Source organism: Lepisosteus oculatus, unplaced genomic scaffold (assembly GCF_040954835.1).
Source record: "Lepisosteus oculatus isolate fLepOcu1 unplaced genomic scaffold, fLepOcu1.hap2 HAP2_SCAFFOLD_82, whole genome shotgun sequence".
Lineage (NCBI taxonomy): Eukaryota > Metazoa > Chordata > Actinopteri > Semionotiformes > Lepisosteidae > Lepisosteus > Lepisosteus oculatus.
Window position 1 is genome coordinate 580,273 of NW_027168383.1, and position 25,717 is coordinate 605,989.

Below are 25,717 nucleotides of genomic sequence, written 5' to 3' on the forward strand. Positions count from 1 at the left end.
ATAGTGACGGAGATGCTGTGTTGTAAAAGGGCGCTGTCTTTTGGATGAGATGTAAAACCGAGGTCACAGCGCTCTGTGGTCATTCAAAATGACCACCAAAACCTTTGACAAAAGCTCTTGGTAATTGATGGTCTTCAATAATGCTTCTCCTTTAGGTACATTTTAAATCAGCTGAAAAATGCTGTGAAATGGGGGGGCACTTCAGGCCAGTGTAGGATTTGGGTTACAAGAACCATGAAACTGCACGAGAAAGCCCGTACACTGATTACACGGCTTTCTATTCAAAGGAGGACAAAAGAAATTCCCTGAGTTTGATTTTTTGCAGCACAGAGAGGAGCACTGTCGTGAGGCTGGTTAGCTCAGTTGGTTAGAGCGTGGTGCTAATAATGCCAAGGTCGCGGGTTTGAGCCCTGTACGGGCCAGGTCTAGGTCCAGGTCCCTGTTTGTGAAACAGGCAAATGACTGTCTCAGGGGCCCATTCCTCATTCTCAAGACACATGTATGCAGTATGTACACCGTGCATTGAGCAATAGGGACTGAATACACCACAGGTAAGGTTAGAAGTCATTCTGAGGTGCCACATGTGAGGGATACAGCTAGGCATCCGAAATGTAGGGTTTGAGACCCTTCAGGAGTACTGCATCCTTTGAGACAGACCTGTGCATGTTAAACAAATGATCATTTCTTTTGGCATTAGGGACTAAATATACTAAACATATGATGCTAAAATGTTATTTTCACATATATTAATGTAATAAATGATTGCTTATGCTTTATAAACAAATCTAATTAAAATAAAAGCTTAAGTTTTGTATTTATCTTGTACCATAGAACAAGATTTTCTTTGTATTTCAAGCCCACAAAGTGTCCAAATGACGCACTACATGATATAAGGAAGATTATCACATGCATATCGGTATTATCTTTCTTATGAAAATGCATTCCTTTCATTACCTTTTACTTTTTAAAATGAACTCAAATTGAGTATAATGTAATAATTTAAGTAGAATAGATTCTAATAATATAATGATCCAGTGTTTTGCACTACTTCACTGCTTCACTGCTCTATGCCATCTGGAAATAAATCCTCAGACTGCTTACTGCCCTGGGCATGTACCAATAAATTAAAGGAGCACATCTGTTTATCACTGCATTGAAGCAGGAGACACACAGTCTCTGCAAACACATCCTAGATACAGTGTTCCAGCACCTTTGACCTCATCCAGAACGTATCATTTCTTGAAAGGGATTGCTGTCCGAATGCACATCTGAATCCCAAACAGAATCTCTAGTAAAATACGATCATTTGTGAAACAGGCAAATGACTGTCTCAGGGGCCCATTCCTCATTGTCAGACACATGTATGGAATGCTTTCACCGTGCATTGAGCAATAGGGATTAAAAACACCGCAGGTAAGGTTAGATGTCATGTTCTATGATCATTTCTTTCAGCATTAGGGACTAAATATACTAAACGTATGATGCTAAAATGTTATTTTCACATATATTAATGTAATAAATGATTGCTTATGCTTTATAAACAAATCTAATTAAAATAAAAGCTTACGTTTTGTATTTATCTTGTACCATAGAACATGATTTGCTTTGTATTTCAAGCCCACAAAGTGTCCAAATGTTCTATGATCATTTCTTTCAGCATTAGGGACTAAATATACCAAACGTATGATGCTAAAATCCTGAAAAAACGATGTGCTCCATCTCGTCAGTAGATTGGATTCCAAAACTGATTTGGGTCAATATACATTACCTTTGAAATTAAAGTACAGTCTACTGTAGGGAACCATCAACTTAGAAAGCATTGGCCTTCCCTGGGGGTCAGGTAGGTGCAAAAGATAAACCTTTATCCTATCTTTATCTTAAGATAAATGGCCAAGCAGTATTTTTCCAAGTTTCACCAAGCACATCATGTTGCCATAGTAGACAAAGTTCTATAAAATGTTAAATAACTTTTAAAAAAAGCATCTTGGTCTTACAGTACTGTACAAGGTGAATTAAACTGTCCCTGGTAATAAAAAGTAATTAGAAGCATCTCAGAAACTTTATCTCTAGAAACATTAGCTGTTTTATATCATGTAATTTAGTGTGATGTTGTCAGAATTCAAGGACATTATCACACACAGAAATTGGTTCAGTTAAATCTAAAAAACACAGCTAAACATGGGTTTAAATGTAACAGAAGTCTTACCTCTTGTCAAAAGATTTAATTCAAGAAGCGATGTAATAAATGATTGCTTATGCTTTATAAAGAAATCTAATTAAAATAAAAGCTTAAGTTTTGTATTTATCTTGTACCATAGAACATGATTTTCTTTGTATTTGAAGCCCACAAAGTGTCCAAATGATGCACTACATGATATAAGGAAGATTATCACATGCATATCGGTATTATCTTTCTTATGAAAATGCATTCCTTTCATTACCTTTAACTTTTTAAAATGAACTCAAATTGTGTATAATGTAATAATTTAAGTAGAATAGATTCAGGTAGGAAATATAGAGTCATGATGTTTATGGCTGACATCATTTCACATGGGTGAATTTTAAGCTAAGAAATAAAAACATTTACAATGAAGATACCATTGCTTAATTTTAAATGCCTTTAAAAAATAAATACCTCCTGAGAATAATTTGCCACTCCCAGATCCTTGGTAAGGTACTGTTTGAATCCAATCAGGAGAGGAGCATCCAGGGAGTGCTTTCTATAGAGTCCAGCTTGGGCCACTCTCTTCCGGCCTGCTGATACTTTTTAACTACTCAGGGCCTGTAAGGATATAAAACACCGGTTTAAACATTTTATACCTATAAGACAAATTAGAATTTTAGTAAAAAATTGATACATCTGAAAAATAAAAAGTCTTACTGCTGATAGAGTTCTTCAGAGCTCACATCTTCCCCTTCCTTATCCGCTTTTGTTTCAGTTTCTAGAGCAGCCTCTGGCATCTCTTCCTCCTGGACAGCGGCCTCTTGCTCAGGGCCGCTGGAATGCAGGTAGATTCTTTTCAACATGCTTTTACATAATATGTTGTAACAATGATTTCAAAAAGAAACTACAGAAGCCTTACAGATTAAAAATATCTCACCTTGCCAATGTGTCTTCAGGCTTCCCATGTACAAAAAGGCCCAAGGACTCTAGCAGTCTTACAACCACTATCCTGTTTGCCTCACCAGACACGATCTCTATTCTGTGGTAATCCACGATGACCCCGTTCTTCAGGTGATTCATCATGTCCTCCCTCGCCTGTTGAGAGGCCATCCTGATCTTTTCTGCCGTGGCGTGCTTCATACACGCCCTCTTCAAGTGAGCAGGAAGCTGATCAAGAGTATTCAGGCACATCTTGCACACCAGGGGAATCCTCGCGGGTTTCCTTTGAAAATAAATAATACCATCTGTGTATAGAAACAAGCTAAGACTGATTTCTTAAATTATCCTTAATTTTCTCTCTCATAGTTTGAGCATAATGATTTTATTGCATTTATATAAGAATTGCTCATTGCTCCTAAATAAATAATGGTTTCATAAAAAAGTGAACACTTACTTGGTCTCAGTCACAGACTTTCCAATAGAAGCCATTGTGGAGTTCAGCAACTGCAGGTCCTAGAAGTGGGGAAGGAATTTTAAAAGAGAAATTGAATTACAATACAGAAGGAATGGCTGAGGGATCACTGAAATATATATATACAAATTCCAAAGACTGAGTCCATATAGAAACAACTACCTTTCATTTTCAGTATAAGAAAAAAAAACATTATCTTCCAAAGCATCATAAAATTGTCCCTTCTTCCAGACTCTACTTCTCTCTTGTAGTAGTATAGCAGACCTTTCCAGGTGAGCAGATCACAGAGTCTGAAATGAGCTTCCTCCATCAAGCAAAGTACCTGAACATGACTCTGTCTTCATAAAAGCGCTCCTGTAATAAAGAAATTAAATCCGAAATCAAGAGGGCAGTTGCCTACTGAAATACAAGAAGTCATCAATTTTAACCTAGCAACACATTAAAGGCTGCATCTATACAAGTACGATTCTAGAAATGCTCACCAGATTACGTTTTAAGAAGGAACTGCGCCTCAGGTTTCGCCGAGATCTTAACTCGGATGGCAGGATTCAGAGTCCGGAGTGTGGACTGATGGCGCACGGAGGGTCCATATACTGTGGATCCCTCAGTGATCTTCCGCGTATTCAAACCGATAGCGTGTGACTCCCCTGTCCCCGTGACCTCATTGCTCTGCTCTCTCCTCTGTGCAGCTGAGCCCGACTCACGGTAAAATGGAAAAAAATATGCCCTCGACGTGAGATTTATTCTGGAGCGAGCCAGTGTTGCGCATAGCTGCCTTCAAAGCAGTTAACCCAGGTTCGATTCCCGGCCAACGCAGTTGCGAATGTTTTCAAATGCTGTCATGAGCCTTGGATTGTGACTAGCAAAGCGAAGCCTTTTGAAAGAGCTAAAGCACTGCAAAACGGAATTGAAGGAGAACCTTACAGGGGATTCTGAGCAGTGTCTGCATACATGCAGTCAGATAAAGGTGCCGAAAGCTTGAGCTACTCTCAATGTCATGCTGCCCTTCCCCGGAGTAAATCTGTTACATTGAAAGAATGCTTCTGGCAGGTTCAAAAAGGGACCCTTGTTAATTGGAGAAATCAATGATTTCGAATGAATTCTGTATGCGTTAAAAGACAGCTATACACAGAAAACACGCAGGACACTGCTCATGATGTTTCCCGAGCCGAAACACAGTGCGTTTTTCCAAGCCATTTGACAAAGCCCACCCACTGAAAACTGCAGCAGATCGTGTAAAGACGTTCAACTTTGTAACTACTGCACGCACAGGAAGCAGAATAAATTCCTCTTTTCAAACTGTCAAAGGTTTGCTTTGCGAACACTGCAGGACATCGCCCAATCTCTTTTGAATGGGGACAAACGATTTCTTATGGGGCACAGTAAGTACAGACGTTTAAAAAGCTCCACTCATGCCGACGATGCAGCATGAAGAAGCGCAACCTAACGTTTGCATTCCTAGCAAATTCCTTTTATTTTTTGATAAATAAAGACAGTCTTGTTTAACAAACAACACACACAACATTTTACATTGTCAATTCAATTCAAATCAATGTATTTCTATATAGCGCCTTTCACAACAAGGTTACGTGCTGTCTCTTTGAGGCAGATGTTTAAATCCTCTGAGTTAAGTGCTGAAGTTATAGTAGTCCTATCAGTATTGTTGCCTCCGATCAACAGATCCTCATTTTTCTCAGAGTTGAGTAACAAAAAGTTTTCACACATCCAAGTATTTCCTTCCTTAATGCATTTAACTAAACTGATAATAGAAGAGTTGTCGTTTGGTGTAAACAAAATGTTTATTTGAGTGTCATCAGCATATGAATGAAAGTTCATATTATTTTTTCATATTATCCTACCTAGCAGCAGCATGTAGAGAGAGAGAGCAATATTGGTCCCAGCACTGATCTTCTGGTACCCCAAATTGAACTGGTGACATTGATGAAGCAGTACAATTATTAGATATTTGAACATAATGAAAACGATGAGTAAAATGTGAAGTAAACCACTGAAGGACGGTTCCAGATAAGCCAACCTCAAACTCAAGCCTGTGTAACAAAACAGAGAGGTCAACCGTGTCAAAGGCAGCTCTAAGATCTAAAAGCAAAGCACAAGCACTGTTGCATTCCCTGCATCAGTAGCTAAGAGAATATCATTTACGACTCTTGTTAATGCAGTTTCAGAAACCAGACTAAAATTTCTCAAGTATATTATTTGAATCCAGATATGATTGACGTTGGGCAACAACTATTCTCCCAAGACTTTTAGATTGAAATGGGACCTTTGAGACAGGCCTGTAGTTGTTAAGAACTTGTTGATCCAAATTTGACTTCTTAAGAGCGGTCTAACAACCGCTACCTTAAATTGATCAGGTACAACGCCTGACGCAAGCGATGCATTCATCATACTAATTATAGGTCCTGCCAGTCCTTCGAGGGAATCTTTGACTAGCTGAGTGGGGATGGGATCTAGCGAACAGGTGGTTGACTTTGTCTTACGTCTGTGTTTATGAGTCCACCATAAGAAGAAATCTGAACAGGAGTGGTGATCATGCGAGGTCACCATGGAGGAAACCACTGCTCTCCCCCCCAAAAAAACCACCACTGCCCCTCTCAAGTTTGCTAAAGACCACATGGATGTTCCACAGCAACTCCTGGAACAATGTTCTGTGGACAGTGACAAAAGTTGAACATGTTGGTAAATGTGCACAACGTTATGTTTGGAGATAACAAAACACTGCATACCAACTCCAAAACCTCATCCCACCTGGGAAGCATAGCGGAGGCTGTACGGCTTGCAATCATCGAGGGACCGATGAATTCCAAGATGTATCAGGAAATTCTACAGCAGAATGTCAGGGTGTCTGCCTGTGATCTAAAACTCGAAAGACGCTGGGTCATGCAGCATGACAAAAACAAAGGAGTACATCAACAACAGAGTGGCTGAAACAATAGAAATTCCGTATTTTGGGATGGCCGAGTAAGAGTCCTGACCCCAATCCCATTGAAGTGCTGTGGCGGGATCTGAAGCAGGCCGTTCAGTGCAAGACATCTCCCAACTGTATGTGAGAGAAAAGCAGAGACGCTCACTGAGTAAGGTGGGGTTGCAGCTTTCCAAATCAAAAGGACATTTGTACGCTCAAAGAGGGACAGTAGCACCCCAGATGGGACTCAAACCCACAATCCCTGGCTTAGGAGGCCAGTGCCTTATCCATTAGGCCACTGGGGCACACTGGGTTGGGTCGATCACGCTGATGAAGAGCCAGTTTTTTTTTCCTTTGCTTTTTCAAAGGGATCCCCAAAATTAGGAAAGTTAGGCAGCAGAAGGTTTACTGTGACCTGAGAAGGACCGGCATCCAATCACGGTGGTACACACACACACGCTCTCACTCATCTGAGCTACACGGCTACCAAGATGATCTCAGGTGCGCCGAGCTGGTACGGAACATATTGGACTGATCGACGGCGAATTGTCTCTCAGACAGGCTTTTCACCTCTGAGCTCCCTGACTGACAGTAATCAGCTAGGTAGTGAAACAGTCAGCTGCTTCTAAGCCTTAAACAGCTGCATCTTGGCGCTTCCACAGAGAGATGATTTGAAAGCCAAACATCGCCCATTGGGAACACCTTACTATCACTAGTTTAAGAGACTCTTAAGGTCTTGCAGAGGTGCCTGTCTAATAGCATGCGCTTTGCAAGCTATAGGTGTTTAGGCTGAGGCAGAATGCCTGTTAACAAAATGTTTTTCTAAAGGGGCCTCGCACTCTTTTCCAAGCAATGGTCACCATCCCCACCGAGTGTCACAATGTAGTCATGTCCTAGGACATCACCTGTTAGTCTCCATTTGTCTGCCACCAACACTTTAGGTTAAGGGGTCACAACCGCACCCCAAAGACCAGAGGAGCCGTTGGCGTTCTGGCGGCGCAGATTGGGCTGAAGGTGGGGCGCTTGAATCTCGCTGTTGGAGGCCGTCTGAAACTGACCCAAGCCTTTCCCTTGAATTAAATGTAAATAAATAAATGAACCCCAGATGCACATGGAATCAATCACGTGTTTCCTTTGAGCCGTTTCAAAGACTGCTCCAGAGTTTACCTTGCACAGATGCGCAAAGATTAATGATGGGGGTGCACGCTTCCAGGCGCCTTACAACTGTAGGGACTGATTAGAGACAATTCGTAGCGTGTGTTCGTTTCCATATACGCCCCGTGTTGCAATGGTAGGATGAAGTCAAATACGGCTTGGACGCGTAACGGCATTCTATCCAACTGCAGGACTTGAGGGTTTTTTGTGCTTTGTTCTGTTTTCGTTGACATCGCATTCGTAAGAGCGTCAAAAAAAGGCAATTCCAGCATCTAACACGAATAAAAGGGCTATTGAAACTGCAGGGCTGCGCAGCTTCTAAAATCCTTGCACACAATTCTCCGTTATTGTTACTTCCTTCTTTCTGTCTAACAAAGTTCCCTTTTCCTGACCGGACGGGGAGACTTTATCATTCCAACTTGAAGCCAGCCTTAAGTCCTCTGAGGCGCATTTGTCTGCTAGCATGCATTTTGTGAAAGTTTTTTTTGTTGTTGTTAAACGGAAAGCGACTTTGAAAAAGGTTTCCGCCGCTGCCCGGCACTCTATGTTAGACTGCATCAAAAAGGCGGCGGCGGCCGAGTGGTTAGGGCGATGGATTAGAAAGCCATCGGGGTCTCCCTGCGAAGCTTCGAGTCCTGCCGCTGACGGTGTCGTCGTGTGTCTGCGCAACAAAGGAAAAGCACCTGTTTTGCTTTTCCCGCAACTTTTAAAACGCGAATGATCTGGATTTCTACATGATTGGCTCTTAAAATGTGATCTGATCTTCATCTGACGCATAATAATAAATAAAGACAGTCTTGTTTAACAAACAACACACACAACATTTTACATTGTCAATTCAGTTCAAATCAATGTATTTCTATATAGCACCTTTCACAACAAGGTTGTCTCAAGGCACGTAACAATGCAAGTTGTTAAGAGCCTTGTGTCTAATATGGAACAAGTAATAGGTTTATTCCATGCTGAAAAAAAGAAGAAAGAGAACACAACGTTTCGGCCGTGGAGCCTTCTTCAGGTGTGTCTAATATGCCACTTAGGTTACGTGCTGTCTCTTTGAGGCAAATGTTTAAATCCTCTGAGTTAAGTGCTGAAGTTATAGTAGTCCTATCAGTATTGTTGCCTCCGATCAACAGATCCTCAGTTTTCTCAGAGTTGAGTAACAAAAAGTTTTCACACATCCAAGTCTTTCCTTCATTAATGCATTTAACTAAAGTGATAATAGAAAAGTTGTCGTTTGGTGTGAACAAAATATTTATTTGAGTGTCATCAGCATATGAATGAAAGTTCATATTATTTTTTCGTATTATCCTACCTAGCAGCAGCATGTAGAGAGAGAGAGCAATATTGGCCCCGGCACTGATCCGTCTGGTACCCCAAATTGAACTGGTGACGTTGATGAAGCAGTACAATTATTAGATATTTGAACATAATGAAAACGATGAGTAAAATGTGAAGTAAACCACTGAAGGACGGTTCCAGATAAGCCAACCTCAAACTCAAGCCTGTGTAACAAAACAGAGAGGTCAACCGTGTCAAAGGCAGCTCTAAGATCTAGAAGCACAAGCACTGTTGCATTCCCCACATCAGTAGCTAAGAGAATATCATTTACGACTCTCGTTAATGCAGTTTCAGAAAGCAGACTGAAATTTCTCAAGTATATTATTTGAATCCAGATACGATTGACATTGGGCAACAACTATTCTCTCAAAACTTTTAGATTGAAATGGGACCTTTGAGACAGGCCTGTAGTTGTTAAGAACTTGTGGATCCAAATTTGACTTCTTAAGGAGCGGTCTAACAACCGCTACCTTAAATTGATCAGGTACAACGCCTGACGCAAGCGATGCATTCATTATACTAATTATAGGTCCTGCCAGTCCTTCAGGGGAATCTTTGACTAGCTGAGTGGGGATGGGATCTAGCGAACAGGTGGTTGACTTTGTCTTACGTCTGTGCTCATGAGTCCACCATAAGAAGAAATCTGAACAGGAGTGGTGATCATGCGAGGTCACCACGGAGGAAACTACTGCTCTCCCCCCCAAAAAAACCACCACTGCCCCTCTCAAGTTTGCTAAAGACCACATGGATGTTCCACAGCAACTCCTGGAACAATGTTCTGTGGACAGACGTGACAAAAGTTGAACTTGTTGGTAAATGTGCACAGCATTATGTTTGGAGATAACAAAACTCTGCATACCAACTCCAAAACCTCATCCCACCTGGGAAGCATGGCGGATGCTGAGGTTTGTTGGATGTTGAGGTTTTTGTCAATAAAGGAGGTTCCACTAGCTCCTTAATATAAGGGTTCACGTACTTTTTCCATCAATGACCTTGATTGTTTAAACCATTTGGTCAATAAAGAAACAGCAATGTCAAATGTTGGGCGTGTGTTGTTTGTGAAATCAGACTCTCTTTATTAATTATTATGACTTAGATAAAGATAAGATCACATGTTAGGAGCCATTCATGCAGAAATCCACATCATTCCGAAGGGCTGTTTACAAAAGTTTTTCTCCCAACTGAGAGAAAAGCAGAGACGCTCACTGAGTAAGGTGGGGTTGCAGCTTCACAAATCACAAGGACATTTGTACACTCAAAAAGGGACAGGAGCACCCCAGATGGGACTCAAACCCACAATCCCTGGCTTAGGAAGCCAGTGCCTTATCCATTAGGCCACTGGGGCACACTGAGTGGGGTCGATCACGCTGATGAAGAGCCAGTTTTTTTTTTCCTTTGCTTTTTCAAAGGGATCCCCAAAATTAGGGAAGTTAGACAGCAGAAGGTTTACTGTGACCTGAGAAGGACCGGCATCCAATCACGGTGGTACACACACACACGCTCTCACTCATCTGAGTTACACGGCTACCAAGATGATCTCAGGTGCGCCGAGCTGGTACGGAACATATTGAACTGATCGACGGCGAATTGTCTCTCAGACAGGCTTTTCACCTCTGAGCTCCCTGACTAACAGTGATCAGCTAGGTAGTGAAACAGTCAGCTGCTTCTAAACCTTAAACAGTTGCATCTCGGCGCTTCCACGGAGAGATGATTTGAAAGCCGAACATCGCCCATTGGGAACACCTTACTATCACTAGTTTAAGAGACTCTTAAGGTCTTGCAGAGGTGCCTGTCTAATAGCATGCGCTTTGCAAGCTATAGGTGTTTAGGCTGAGGCAGAATGCCTGTTAACAAAATGTTTTTCTAAAGGGGCCTCGCACTCTTTTCCAAGCAATGGTCACCATCCCCACCGAGTGTCACAACGTAGTCATGTCCTAGGACATCACCTGTTAGTCTCCATTTGTCTGCCACCAACACTTTAGGTTACAGGGTCACAACCGCACCCCGGAGAGCAGAGGAGCCGTTGTCGTTCTGGCGGCGCAGATTGGGCTGAAGGTGGGGCGCTTGAATCTCGCTGTTGGAGGCCGTCTGAAACTGACCCAAGCCTTTCCCTTGAATTAAATGTAAATAAATAAATGAACCCCAGATGCACATGGAATCAATCACGTGTTTCCTTTGAGCCGTTTCAAAGACTGCTCCAGAGTTTACCTTGCACAGATGCGCAAAGATTAATGATGGGGGTGCACGCTTCCAGGCGCCTTACAACTGTAGGGACTGATTAGAGACAATTCGTAGCGTGTGTTCGTTTCCATATACGCCCCGTGTTGCAATGGTAGGATGAAGTCAAATACGGCTTGGACGCGTAACGGCATTCTATCCAACTGCAGGACTTGAGGGTTTTTTGTGCTTTGTTCTGTTTTCGTTGACATCGCATTCGTAAGAGCGTCAAAAAAAGGCAATTCCAGCATCTAACACGAATAAAAGGGCTATTGAAACTGCAGGGCTGCGCAGCTTCTAAAATCCTTGCACACAATTCTCCGTTATTGTTACTTCCTTCTTTCTGTCTAACAAAGTTCCCTTTTCCTGACCGGACGGGGAGACTTTATCATTCCAACTTGAAGCCAGCCTTGTCCTCTGAGGCGCATTTGTCTGCTAGCATGCATTTTGTGAAAGTTTTTTTTGTTGTTGTTAAACGGAAAGCGACTTTGAAAAAGGTTTCCGCCGCTGCCCGGCACTCTATGTTAGACTGCATCAAAAAGGCAGTGGCGGCGGCGGTGGCCGAGTGGTTAGGGCGATGGACTAGAAAGCCATCAGGGTCTCCCTGCGAAGCTTCGAGTCCTGCCGCCTACGGTGTCGTCGTGTGTCTGCGCAACAAAGGAAAAGCACCTGTTTTGCTTTTCCCGCAACTTTTAAAACGCGAATGATCTGGATTTCTACATGATTGGCTCTTAAAATGTGATCTGATCTTCATCTGACGCATAATAATAAATAAAGACAGTCTTGTTTAACAAACAACACACACAACATTTTACATTGTCAATTCAGTTCAAATCAATGTATTTCTATATAGCACCTTTCACAACAAGGTTGTCTCAAGGCACTTAACAATGCAAGTTGTTAAGAGCCTTGTGTCTAATATGCCACTTAGGTTACGTGCTGTCTCTTTGAGGCAAATGTTTAAATCCTCTGAGTTAAGTGCTGAAGTTATAGTAGTCCTATCAGTATTGTTGCCTCCGATCAACAGATCCTCAGTTCTCTCAGAGTTGAGTAACAAAAAGTTTTCACACATCCAAGTCTTTCCTTCATTAATGCATTTAACTAAAGTGATAATAGAAAAGTTGTCGTTTGGTGTGAACAAAATGTTTATTTGAGTGTCATCAGCATATGAATGAAAGTTCATATTATTTTTTCGTATTATCCTACCTAGCAGCAGCATGTAGAGAGAGAGAGCAATATTGGCCCCGGCACTGATCCGTCTGGTACCCCAAATTGAACTGGTGACGTTGATGAAGCAGTACAATTATTAGATATTTGAACATAATGAAAACGATGAGTAAAATGTGAAGTAAACCACTGAAGGACGGTTCCAGATAAGCCAACCTCAAACTCAAGCCTGTGTAACAAAACAGAGAGGTCAACCGTGTCAAAGGCAGCTCTAAGATCTAGAAGCACAAGCACTGTTGCATTCCCCACATCAGTAGCTAAGAGAATATCATTTACGACTCTCGTTAATGCAGTTTCAGAAAGCAGACTGAAATTTCTCAAGTATATTATTTGAATCCAGATACGATTGACATTGGGCAACAACTATTCTCTCAAAACTTTTAGATTGAAATGGGACCTTTGAGACAGGCCTGTAGTTGTTAAGAACTTGTGGATCCAAATTTGACTTCTTAAGGAGCGGTCTAACAACCGCTACCTTAAATTGATCAGGTACAACGCCTGACGCAAGCGATGCATTCATCATACTAATTATAGGTCCTGCCAGTCCTTCGAGGGAATCTTTGACTAGCTGAGTGGGGATGGGATCTAGCGAACAGGTGGTTGACTTTGTCTTACGTCTGTGTCCATGAGTCCACCATAAGAAGAAATCTGAACAGGAGCGGTGATCATGCGAGGTCACCACGGAGGAAACCACTGCTCTCCCCCCAAAAAAAACCACCACTGCCCCTCTCAAGTTTGCTAAAGACCACATGGATGTTCCACAGCAACTCCTGGAACAATGTTCTGTGGACAGACATGACAAAAGTTGAACTTGTTGGTAAATGTGCACAGCGTTATGTTTGGAGATAACAAAACACTGCATACCAACTCCAAAACCTCATCCCACCTGGGAAACATGGCGGAGGCTGTACGGCTTGCAATCATCGAGGGACCGATGAATTCCAAGATGTATCAGGAAATTCTACAGCAGAATGTCAGGGTGTCTGCCTGTGATCTAAAACTCGAAAGAGGCTGGGTTATGCAGCATGACAAAAACAAAGGAGTACATCAACAACAGAGTGGCTGAAACAGAAGAAATTCCGTATTTTGGGATGGCCAAGTAAGAGTCCTGACCCCAATCCCATTGAAGTGCTGTGGCGTGATCTGAAGCAGGCCGTTCAGCGCAAGACATCCCAAAAATATACATGAACTGAAACAGTTTTGCATAGAGGAATAGGCCAAAATACCTCCTAACCGCTGCTCAGGTCTGACCAGCCGCTACAGAAAGTGGGGATTGAGGTTTTTGTCATAAAGGAGGTTCCACTAGCTCCTTAATATAAGGGTTCACGTACTTTTTCCATCAATGACCTTGATTGTTTAACCATTTGGTCAATAAAGAAACAGCAATGTCAAATGTTGGGCGTGTGTTGTTTGTTAAATCAGACTCTCTTTATTAATTATTATGACTTAGATAAAGATAAGATCACATGTTAGGAGCCATTCATGCAGAAATCCACATCATTCCGAAGGGCTGTTTACAAAAGTTTTTCTCCCAACTGTATGTGAGAGAAAAGAAGAGACGCTCACTGAGTAAGGTGGGGTTGTAGCTTTGCAAATCAAAAGGACATTTGTACGCTCAAAATGGGACAGGAGCACCCCAGATGGTACTCAAACCCACAATCCCTGGCTTAGGAGGCCAGTGTCTTAGCCATTAGGCCACTGCGCCACACTGGGTGAGGTCGATCATGCTGATGAAGAGCCAGTTTTTTTTCCTTTGCTTTTTCAAAGGGATCCCCAAAATTAGGGAAGTTAGGCAGCAGAAGGTTTACTGTGACCTGAGAAGGACCGGCATCCAATCACGGTGGTACATACACACACGCTCTCACTCATCTGAGCTACACGGCTACCAAGATGATCTCAGTTGCGCCGAGCTGGTACGGAACATATTGAACTCATCGACGGCGAATTGTCTCTCAGACAGGCTTTTCACCTCTGAGCTCCCTGACTGACAGTAATCAGCTAGGTAGTGAAACAGTCAGCTGCTTCTAAGCCTTAAACAGCTGCATCTTGGCGCTTCCACAGAGAGATGATTTGAAAGCCAAACATCGCCCATTGGGAACACCTTACTATCACTAGTTTAAGAGACTCTTAAGGTCTTGCAGAGGTGCCTGTCTAATAGCATGCGCTTTGCAAGCTATAGGTGTTTAGGCTGAGGCAGAATGCCTGTTAACAAAATGTTTTTCTAAAGGGGCCTCGCACTCTTTTCCAAGCAATGGTCACCATCCCCACCGAGTGTCACAATGTAGTCATGTCCTAGGACATCACCTGTTAGTCTCCATTTGTCTGCCACCAACACTTTAGGTTAAGGGGTCACAACCGCACCCCAAAGACCAGAGGAGCCGTTGGCGTTCTGGCGGCGCAGATTGGGCTGAAGGTGGGGCGCTTGAATCTCGCTGTTGGAGGCCGTCTGAAACTGACCCAAGCCTTTCCCTTGAATTAAATGTAAATAAATAAATGAACCCCAGATGCACATGGAATCAATCACGTGTTTCCTTTGAGCCGTTTCAAAGACTGCTCCAGAGTTTACCTTGCACAGATGCGCAAAGATTAATGATGGGGGTGCACGCTTCCAGGCGCCTAAAAACTGTAGGGACTGATTAGAGACAATTCGTAGCGTGTGTTCGTTTCCATATACGCCCCGTGTTGCAATGGTAGGATGAAGTCAAATACGGCTTGGACGCGTAACGGCATTCTATCCAACTGCAGGACTTGAGGGTTTTTTGTGCTTTGTTCTGTTTTCGTTGACATCGCATTCGTAAGAGCGTCAAAAAAAGGCAATTCCAGCATCTAACACGAATAAAAGGGCTATTGAAACTGCAGGGCTGCGCAGCTTCTAAAATCCTTGCACACAATTCTCCGTTATTGTTACTTCCTTCTTTCTGTCTAACAAAGTTCCCTTTTCCTGACCGGACGGGGAGACTTTATCATTCCAACTTGAAGCCAGCCTTAAGTCCTCTGAGGCGCATTTGTCTGCTAGCATGCATTTTGTGAAAGTTTTTTTTGTTGTTGTTAAACGGAAAGCGACTTTGAAAAAGGTTTCCGCCGCTGCCCGGCACTCTATGTTAGACTGCATCAAAAAGGCGGCGGCGGCCAAGTGGTTAGGGCGATGGATTAGAAAGCCATCGGGGTCTCCCTGCGAAGCTTCGAGTCCTGCCGCTTACGGTGTCGTCGTGTGTCTGCGCAACAAAGGAAAAGCACCTGTTTTGCTTTTCCCGCAACTTTTAAAACGCGAATGATCTGGATTTCTACATGATTGGCTCTTAAAATGTGATCTGATCTTCATCTGACGCATAATAATAAATAAAGACAGTCTTGTTTAACAAACAACACACACAACATTTTACATTGTCAATTCAGTTCAAATCAATGTATTTCTATATAGCACCTTTCACAACAAGGTTGTCTCAAGGCACGTAACAATGCAAGTTGTTAAGAGCCTTGTGTCTAATATGGAACAAGTAATAGGTTTATTCCATGCTGAAAAAAAGAAGAAAGAGAACACAACGTTTCGGCCGTGGAGCCTTCTTCAGGTGTGTCTAATATGCCACTTAGGTTACGTGCTGTCTCTTTGAGGCAAATGTTTAAATCCTCTGAGTTAAGTGCTGAAGTTATAGTAGTCCTATCAGTATTGTTGCCTCCGATCAACAGATCCTCAGTTTTCTCAGAGTTGAGTAACAAAAAGTTTTCACACATCCAAGTCTTTCCTTCATTAATGCATTTAACTAAAGTGATAATAGAAAAGTTGTCGTTTGGTGTGAACAAAATATTTATTTGAGTGTCATCAGCATATGAATGAAAGTTCATATTATTTTTTCGTATTATCCTACCTAGCAGCAGCATGTAGAGAGAGAGAGCAATATTGGCCCCGGCACTGATCCGTCTGGTACCCCAAATTGAACTGGTGACGTTGATGAAGCAGTACAATTATTAGATATTTGAACATAATGAAAACGATGAGTAAAATGTGAAGTAAACCACTGAAGGACGGTTCCAGATAAGCCAACCTCAAACTCAAGCCTGTGTAACAAAACAGAGAGGTCAACCGTGTCAAAGGCAGCTCTAAGATCTAGAAGCACAAGCACTGTTGCATTCCCCACATCAGTAGCTAAGAGAATATCATTTACGACTCTCGTTAATGCAGTTTCAGAAAGCAGACTGAAATTTCTCAAGTATATTATTTGAATCCAGATACGATTGACATTGGGCAACAACTATTCTCTCAAAACTTTTAGATTGAAATGGGACCTTTGAGACAGGCCTGTAGTTGTTAAGAACTTGTGGATCCAAATTTGACTTCTTAAGGAGCGGTCTAACAACCGCTACCTTAAATTGATCAGGTACAACGCCTGACGCAAGCGATGCATTCATTATACTAATTATAGGTCCTGCCAGTCCTTCAGGGGAATCTTTGACTAGCTGAGTGGGGATGGGATCTAGCGAACAGGTGGTTGACTTTGTCTTACGTCTGTGCTCATGAGTCCACCATAAGAAGAAATCTGAACAGGAGTGGTGATCATGCGAGGTCACCACGGAGGAAACTACTGCTCTCCCCCCCAAAAAAACCACCACTGCCCCTCTCAAGTTTGCTAAAGACCACATGGATGTTCCACAGCAACTCCTGGAACAATGTTCTGTGGACAGACGTGACAAAAGTTGAACTTGTTGGTAAATGTGCACAGCATTATGTTTGGAGATAACAAAACTCTGCATACCAACTCCAAAACCTCATCCCACCTGGGAAGCATGGCGGATGCTGAGGTTTGTTGGATGTTGAGGTTTTTGTCAATAAAGGAGGTTCCACTAGCTCCTTAATATAAGGGTTCACGTACTTTTTCCATCAATGACCTTGATTGTTTAAACCATTTGGTCAATAAAGAAACAGCAATGTCAAATGTTGGGCGTGTGTTGTTTGTGAAATCAGACTCTCTTTATTAATTATTATGACTTAGATAAAGATAAGATCACATGTTAGGAGCCATTCATGCAGAAATCCACATCATTCCGAAGGGCTGTTTACAAAAGTTTTTCTCCCAACTGAGAGAAAAGCAGAGACGCTCACTGAGTAAGGTGGGGTTGCAGCTTCACAAATCACAAGGACATTTGTACACTCAAAAAGGGACAGGAGCACCCCAGATGGGACTCAAACCCACAATCCCTGGCTTAGGAAGCCAGTGCCTTATCCATTAGGCCACTGGGGCACACTGAGTGGGGTCGATCACGCTGATGAAGAGCCAGTTTTTTTTTTCCTTTGCTTTTTCAAAGGGATCCCCAAAATTAGGGAAGTTAGACAGCAGAAGGTTTACTGTGACCTGAGAAGGACCGGCATCCAATCACGGTGGTACACACACACACGCTCTCACTCATCTGAGTTACACGGCTACCAAGATGATCTCAGGTGCGCCGAGCTGGTACGGAACATATTGAACTGATCGACGGCGAATTGTCTCTCAGACAGGCTTTTCACCTCTGAGCTCCCTGACTAACAGTGATCAGCTAGGTAGTGAAACAGTCAGCTGCTTCTAAACCTTAAACAGTTGCATCTCGGCGCTTCCACGGAGAGATGATTTGAAAGCCGAACATCGCCCATTGGGAACACCTTACTATCACTAGTTTAAGAGACTCTTAAGGTCTTGCAGAGGTGCCTGTCTAATAGCATGCGCTTTGCAAGCTATAGGTGTTTAGGCTGAGGCAGAATGCCTGTTAACAAAATGTTTTTCTAAAGGGGCCTCGCACTCTTTTCCAAGCAATGGTCACCATCCCCACCGAGTGTCACAACGTAGTCATGTCCTAGGACATCACCTGTTAGTCTCCATTTGTCTGCCACCAACACTTTAGGTTACAGGGTCACAACCGCACCCCGGAGAGCAGAGGAGCCGTTGTCGTTCTGGCGGCGCAGATTGGGCTGAAGGTGGGGCGCTTGAATCTCGCTGTTGGAGGCCGTCTGAAACTGACCCAAGCCTTTCCCTTGAATTAAATGTAAATAAATAAATGAACCCCAGATGCACATGGAATCAATCACGTGTTTCCTTTGAGCCGTTTCAAAGACTGCTCCAGAGTTTACCTTGCACAGATGCGCAAAGATTAATGATGGGGGTGCACGCTTCCAGGCGCCTTACAACTGTAGGGACTGATTAGAGACAATTCGTAGCGTGTGTTCGTTTCCATATACGCCCCGTGTTGCAATGGTAGGATGAAGTCAAATACGGCTTGGACGCGTAACGGCATTCTATCCAACTGCAGGACTTGAGGGTTTTTTGTGCTTTGTTCTGTTTTCGTTGACATCGCATTCGTAAGAGCGTCAAAAAAAGGCAATTCCAGCATCTAACACGAATAAAAGGGCTATTGAAACTGCAGGGCTGCGCAGCTTCTAAAATCCTTGCACACAATTCTCCGTTATTGTTACTTCCTTCTTTCTGTCTAACAAAGTTCCCTTTTCCTGACCGGACGGGGAGACTTTATCATTCCAACTTGAAGCCAGCCTTGTCCTCTGAGGCGCATTTGTCTGCTAGCATGCATTTTGTGAAAGTTTTTTTTGTTGTTGTTAAACGGAAAGCGACTTTGAAAAAGGTTTCCGCCGCTGCCCGGCACTCTATGTTAGACTGCATCAAAAAGGCAGTGGCGGCGGCGGTGGCCGAGTGGTTAGGGCGATGGACTAGAAAGCCATCGGGGTCTCCCTGCGAAGCTTCGAGTCCTGCCGCCTACGGTGTCGTCGTGTGTCTGCGCAACAAAGGAAAAGCACCTGTTTTGCTTTTCCCGCAACTTTTAAAACGCGAATGATCTGGATTTCTACATGATTGGCTCTTAAAATGTGATCTGATCTTCATCTGACGCATAATAATAAATAAAGACAGTCTTGTTTAACAAACAACACACACAACATTTTACATTGTCAATTCAGTTCAAATCAATGTATTTCTATATAGCACCTTTCACAACAAGGTTGTCTCAAGGCACTTAACAATGCAAGTTGTTAAGAGCCTTGTGTCTAATATGCCACTTAGGTTACGTGCTGTCTCTTTGAGGCAAATGTTTAAATCCTCTGAGTTAAGTGCTGAAGTTATAGTAGTCCTATCAGTATTGTTGCCTCCGATCAACAGATCCTCAGTTCTCTCAGAGTTGAGTAACAAAAAGTTTTCACACATCCAAGTCTTTCCTTCATTAATGCATTTAACTAAAGTGATAATAGAAAAGTTGTCGTTTGGTGTGAACAAAATGTTTATTTGAGTGTCATCAGCATATGAATGAAAGTTCATATTATTTTTTCGTATTATCCTACCTAGCAGCAGCATGTAGAGAGAGAGAGCAATATTGGCCCCGGCACTGATCCGTCTGGTACCCCAAATTGAACTGGTGACGTTGATGAAGCAGTACAATTATTAGATATTTGAACATAATGAAAACGATGAGTAAAATGTGAAGTAAACCACTGAAGGACGGTTCCAGATAAGCCAACCTCAAACTCAAGCCTGTGTAACAAAACAGAGAGGTCAACCGTGTCAAAGGCAGCTCTAAGATCTAGAAGCACAAGCACTGTTGCATTCCCCACATCAGTAGCTAAGAGAATATCATTTACGACTCTCGTTAATGCAGTTTCAGAAAGCAGACTGAAATTTCTCAAGTATATTATTTGAATCCAGATACGATTGACATTGGGCAACAACTATTCTCTCAAAACTTTTAGATTGAAATGGGACCTTTGAGACAGGCCTGTAGTTGTTAAGAACTTGTGGATCCAAATTTGACTTCTTAAGGAGCGGTCTAACAACCGCTACCTTAAATTGATCAGGTACAACGCCTGACGCAAGCGATGCATTCATCATACTAATTATAGGTCCTGCCAGTCCTTCGAGGGAATCTTTGACTAGCTGAGTGGGGATGGGATCTAGCGAACAGGTGGTTGACTTTGTCTTACGTCTGTGTCCATGAGTCCACCATAAGAAGAAATCTGAACAGGAGCGGTGATCATGCGAGGTCACCACGGAGGAAACCACTGCTCTCCCCCCAAAAAAAACCACCACTGCCCCTCTCAAGTTTGCTAAAGACCACATGGATGTTCCACAGCAACTCCTGGAACAATGTTCTGTGGACAGACATGACAAAAGTTGAACTTGTTGGTAAATGTGCACAGCGTTATGTTTGGAGATAACAAAACACTGCATACCAACTCCAAAACCTCATCCCACCTGGGAAACATGGCGGAGGCTGTACGGCTTGCAATCATCGAGGGACCGATGAATTCCAAGATGTATCAGGAAATTCTACAGCAGAATGTCAGGGTGTCTGCCTGTGATCTAAAACTCGAAAGAGGCTGGGTTATGCAGCATGACAAAAACAAAGGAGTACATCAACAACAGAGTGGCTGAAACAGAAGAAATTCCGTATTTTGGGATGGCCAAGTAAGAGTCCTGACCCCAATCCCATTGAAGTGCTGTGGCGTGATCTGAAGCAGGCCGTTCAGCGCAAGACATCCCAAAAATATACATGAACTGAAACAGTTTTGCATAGAGGAATAGGCCAAAATACCTCCTAACCGCTGCTCAGGTCTGACCAGCCGCTACAGAAAGTGGGGATTGAGGTTTTTGTCATAAAGGAGGTTCCACTAGCTCCTTAATATAAGGGTTCACGTACTTTTTCCATCAATGACCTTGATTGTTTAACCATTTGGTCAATAAAGAAACAGCAATGTCAAATGTTGGGCGTGTGTTGTTTGTTAAATCAGACTCTCTTTATTAATTATTATGACTTAGATAAAGATAAGATCACATGTTAGGAGCCATTCATGCAGAAATCCACATCATTCCGAAGGGCTGTTTACAAAAGTTTTTCTCCCAACTGTATGTGAGAGAAAAGAAGAGACGCTCACTGAGTAAGGTGGGGTTGTAGCTTTGCAAATCAAAAGGACATTTGTACGCTCAAAATGGGACAGGAGCACCCCAGATGGTACTCAAACCCACAATCCCTGGCTTAGGAGGCCAGTGTCTTAGCCATTAGGCCACTGCGCCACACTGGGTGAGGTCGATCATGCTGATGAAGAGCCAGTTTTTTTTCCTTTGCTTTTTCAAAGGGATCCCCAAAATTAGGGAAGTTAGGCAGCAGAAGGTTTACTGTGACCTGAGAAGGACCGGCATCCAATCACGGTGGTACATACACACACGCTCTCACTCATCTGAGCTACACGGCTACCAAGATGATCTCAGTTGCGCCGAGCTGGTACGGAACATATTGAACTCATCGACGGCGAATTGTCTCTCAGACAGGCTTTTCACCTCTGAGCTCCCTGACTGACAGTAATCAGCTAGGTAGTGAAACAGTCAGCTGCTTCTAAGCCTTAAACAGCTGCATCTCGGCGCTTCCACAGAGAGATGATTTGAAAGCCAAACATCGCCCATTGGGAACACCTTACTATCACTAGTTTAAGAGACTCTTAAGGTCTTGCAGAGGTGCCTGTCTAATAGCATGCGCTTCGCAAGCTATAGGTGTTTAGGCTGAGGCAGAATGCCTGTTAACAAAATGTTTTTCTAAAGGGGCCTCGCACTCTTTTCCAAGCAATGGTCACCATCCCCACCGAGTGTCACAATGTAGTCATGTCCTAGGACATCACCTGTTAGTCTCCATTTGTCTGCCACCAACACTTTAGGTTACGGGGTCACAACCGCACCCCAAAGACCAGAGGAGCCGTTGTCGTTCTGGCGGCGCAGATTGGGCTGAAGGTGGGGCGCTTGAATCTCGCTGTTGGAGGCCGTCTGAAACTGACCCAAGCCTTTCCCTTGAATTAAATGTAAATAAGAAATGAACCCCAGATGCATATGGAATCAATCACGTGTTTCCTTTGAGCCGTTTCAGAGACTGCTCCAGAGTTTACCTTGCACAGATGCGCAAAGATTAATGATGGGGGTGCACGCTTCCAGGCGTCTTACAACTGTAGGGACTGATTAGAGACAATTCAAAGCTTGTGTTCATTTCCCTCTATTCCCAGTGTTGCAGTGGTAGGATGCCGTAAATTCCTGCTTCGACACGTAACGGCATTATAATCAAGTGCAGGAGCTGAGGGCTTTAGTTTTGTTTCGTTTTCCATGGCGTTCGTAAGCGCGCAAATCAAAGGCAATTCCTGCGTCTAACACGAATGTAAATGCTTTTGAAAGTGCAGTGTGGTGCAGCTTGTAAAATCCTTGTCCACATTTTTGGTTTGTTGATGTTTTTTCTGTCTGCCAAAGTTGCATTTTGACATCCGGACTGGGGGACTTTATCATTTGAACGTGAAGCCAGCCTTAAACCCTCTGAGGCGTGTCTGTCTGCCGGCACGAATCTTGTGAAAGGTATTTTTTTTAACGGAGAGCAACTTTAAAAAGGTTTCCGCAGCCAAATCGCAGTCCGTGTTTGATTATAGGAGGAATGCGGCGGCGGCGAGCTCGCATTTGTCGTGCTCGAGTGGTTAAGGCGATGGGCTCGAAATGCGTTGGGGCTTCCCCGCGCAGGTGCGAAACCTGCCGACTCCGGCGTCTGCCGCACGTCGCCTTGTGCCTGCGCGGCAGAGGCGAAGTGCCGCTTTTCCTTTCCTGGTACTATAACAACGCGAAATCGCTTGGACCCGCTGCCATGGAAATCAATTCTTCAGATAACTACACATTTTGCGTTCGCACCTCTGGTGCTCTACTTATGCCTTTGAAAACCTAATGAATAAAGCTGAAAGAACCGACACGATATGTAGGTGCTGGTAAAGCACGCAGTAAAGAACTGTTAACAGCAAGGGTTTCAGTGGGTTAACTGAGGAGAAGTTCGCTAATTGTTGACTTTTTATTTGGTGTTAGAAACACTCTTACTGTGCATGATGTGCAACAAATGTAGCCACAGAAATTGCATCACGCTTTCATGTATGCTATTGCAGACACCAACGTTGCCTAGATAGAAAACCGAAATAGCCGTGGGTTTGCTTGCTGGTCTGAAGGATCTCTCTTCGAATCTCTATCATTTGTCAATGGAAGTAAAAGGCGCTGCAATCTCATACGTTCAGAATCAAACCCGCAGCTATTGTTCGACTTTATTTCTTGACTAATTACAACTGAGTGTCGCATGAGCAGTTACATAAACTTGTCTGGTATATTTGAACACAAATGCCGTTCTTCAATTAAAACTAACAGTACATTGTCAGGGACATTCAGTTCTATACAAACAAGAGACAGACAAGAGAATATTTCTACCGTTCATGTGGACTACGTGTTGACTTACTGATCGGAATAATTGAAAAGTTCGGGCTCATAGCCGATGCAGTGCGTGCTAATTAGAACAGCAACGCTGAGCTCTCAGCACCGTACTGAGCCCAGGTGTTTTTCTGAAGCTCTCAGGTGCAGTTCATTTACATGAAGGAAATCTCTTACTGGGTACGATTACAATGCAGTAAGTAGCACAGACTACTTAGGGAGTAGCCCCATGCGTTTAAAAACGACCCGAGCCAGGCAGGAGTCGAACCTGCAATCTCCTGATCCGTAGTCAGACGCGTTATCCATTGCGCCACTGGCCCTGGTGTGACACTGCAGGACTGTAACCCAGTGAGATCAGCACTGCACCTAGTAAAATATTACCCCCGGTCCATTCTTTTCCAAAAGTGAGAAACACCTGTTTTCTACATTTTGTCTGTTTTAAAACCATATCTCTTTAAACCAAACCAAGAGTTTGTCTTTTGCACTGATATTCTGATTCATTTCGATTTCAAAGAAAAAAAAAACATTATCTTCCAAAGCATCATAAAATTGTCCATTCTTCCAGACTCTACTTCTCTCTTGTAGTAGTACAGCAGACCTTTCCAGGTGAGCAGATCACAGAGTCCGAAATATGCTTCCTCCATCAAGCAAAGTACCTGAACATGACTCTGTCTTCATAAAAGCGCCCCTGTAATAAAGAAATTAAATCCGAAATCAAGAGGGCAGTTGCCTACTGAAGTTCAAGAAGTCATCAATTTTAACCCAGCAACACATTAAAGGCTGCATCTATACAAGTACGATTCTAGAAATGCTCACCAGATTACGTTTTAAGAAGGAACTGTGCCTCAGGTTCCGCCGAGATCTTAACTCGGATGGCAGGATTCAGAGTCCGGAGTGTGGACTGATGGCGCACGGAGGGTCCATATACTGTGGATCCCTCAGTGATCTTCCGCGTGTTCAAACCGCCAGCGTGTGACTCCCCTGTCCCTGTGACCTCATTGCTCTGCTCTCGCCTCTGTGCAGCTGAGCCCGACTCATGGTAAAGTGGAAAAAAATATGCCCTCATCGTGGGATTTACTCTGGATCGAGGATAGATGTCACTTTTTTATCGTTGAACAGGATGTATGTGATGTGGCGACTAGGTTCAATATTGTATCCTTTTAAAAGATTAAGGACTGGGGTGAGCGTGATTTACCACCCTTTCAGCTAAGAACCCGACATGAGCACCGTTTAAGCTGCATAGACTCGGTCGTTTAACTCTTCTCCATTAGCAGGGTTAAGGTTAAAGAAAAAAAACATTGCTGACTTCTTTTTTTTTGCCAGCCGCTAGCGCTGATTAGCAATGTTTGTATTTCATGTTTTGCAAGTTCCATCCATTTTAAGAAAAACAAGTCGCGTTAAAGACAGGAAATGAATACTTGCATTTAATTAAGTCTAGCCGTAGGCGGTTGTCTGTAAGGACCAGTTCTGTTCGAGAAGACAGAACAAAGAAGGCACCACTGGGATTCGGACTCAGGATCTCCTGTTTAAGAGACAAGCGCTTTAACCAACTAAGCAACGGCGCCCCGGTAGTGTTGTCCTTTTGCAGCCACTTGGACACACCACTCAGACACATCTGCATTCGGTGTGTGCTCCGCCTGCTCGCTGAGCAAGTTGCCACCTTTACATACAATAGCAACATCGACACCAAGAGAAAGGATGACAAATGGCTTTTATCTGGAACTTTTCATGTCCAAGGAGCTCAATGTGCTTTCTGTGTACAACAGGGCCACTGAACTCCACAATGGCCACTGAACCACAGCAGTGGCTTGCTGGCTTGACATCTCCCAAGGAAAATGTTGAAATCGCATGTGGAACAGGAAAAGGACCCTTGAGTACGAGGGAAAAAAAAAGAAAAAGATCATCTGGAGCGCGCCAACCCATGTCTGGACAGCCCAGTTTCATCGACGAGGTGGCCGAGTGGTTAAGGCGATGGACTGCTAATCCATTGTGCTCTGCACGCATGGGTTCGAATCCCCTCCTCGTCGCTCTCTACGTTTGACGTT

At 43.3% G+C, this 25,717-nt stretch overlaps 1 long non-coding RNA gene and 5 other non-coding genes across 6 annotated transcripts; 1 reads left to right on the plus strand and 5 right to left on the minus strand.

The window, feature by feature from the left end:
- Positions 1-2,639: 2,639 nt before the first annotated feature.
- Positions 2,640-3,177, minus strand: LOC138235533 (uncharacterized). The gene is made up of 3 exons (XR_011188212.1): positions 3,102-3,177; positions 2,882-2,998; positions 2,640-2,782 (listed from the first exon to the last, which is right to left on the minus strand). It is a non-coding gene; the product is annotated as an uncharacterized lncRNA (long non-coding RNA).
- A 3,553-nt stretch (positions 3,178-6,730) lies between these two features.
- On the minus strand, positions 6,731-6,803 carry trnar-ccu (transfer RNA arginine (anticodon CCU)). The gene has a single exon. It is a non-coding gene; the product is annotated as a tRNA-Arg (tRNA).
- Positions 6,804-10,263: 3,460 nt separating this feature from the next.
- Positions 10,264-10,336, minus strand: trnar-ccu (transfer RNA arginine (anticodon CCU)). The gene has a single exon. It is a non-coding gene; the product is annotated as a tRNA-Arg (tRNA).
- Positions 10,337-17,599: 7,263 nt separating this feature from the next.
- trnar-ccu (transfer RNA arginine (anticodon CCU)) lies at positions 17,600-17,672 on the minus strand. The gene has a single exon. It is a non-coding gene; the product is annotated as a tRNA-Arg (tRNA).
- Positions 17,673-23,919: 6,247 nt separating this feature from the next.
- trnar-acg (transfer RNA arginine (anticodon ACG)) lies at positions 23,920-23,992 on the minus strand. Its single transcript has one exon. It is a non-coding gene; the product is annotated as a tRNA-Arg (tRNA).
- Positions 23,993-25,617: 1,625 nt separating this feature from the next.
- Positions 25,618-25,699, plus strand: trnas-gcu (transfer RNA serine (anticodon GCU)). Its single transcript has one exon. It is a non-coding gene; the product is annotated as a tRNA-Ser (tRNA).
- Positions 25,700-25,717: the final 18 nt, after the last annotated feature.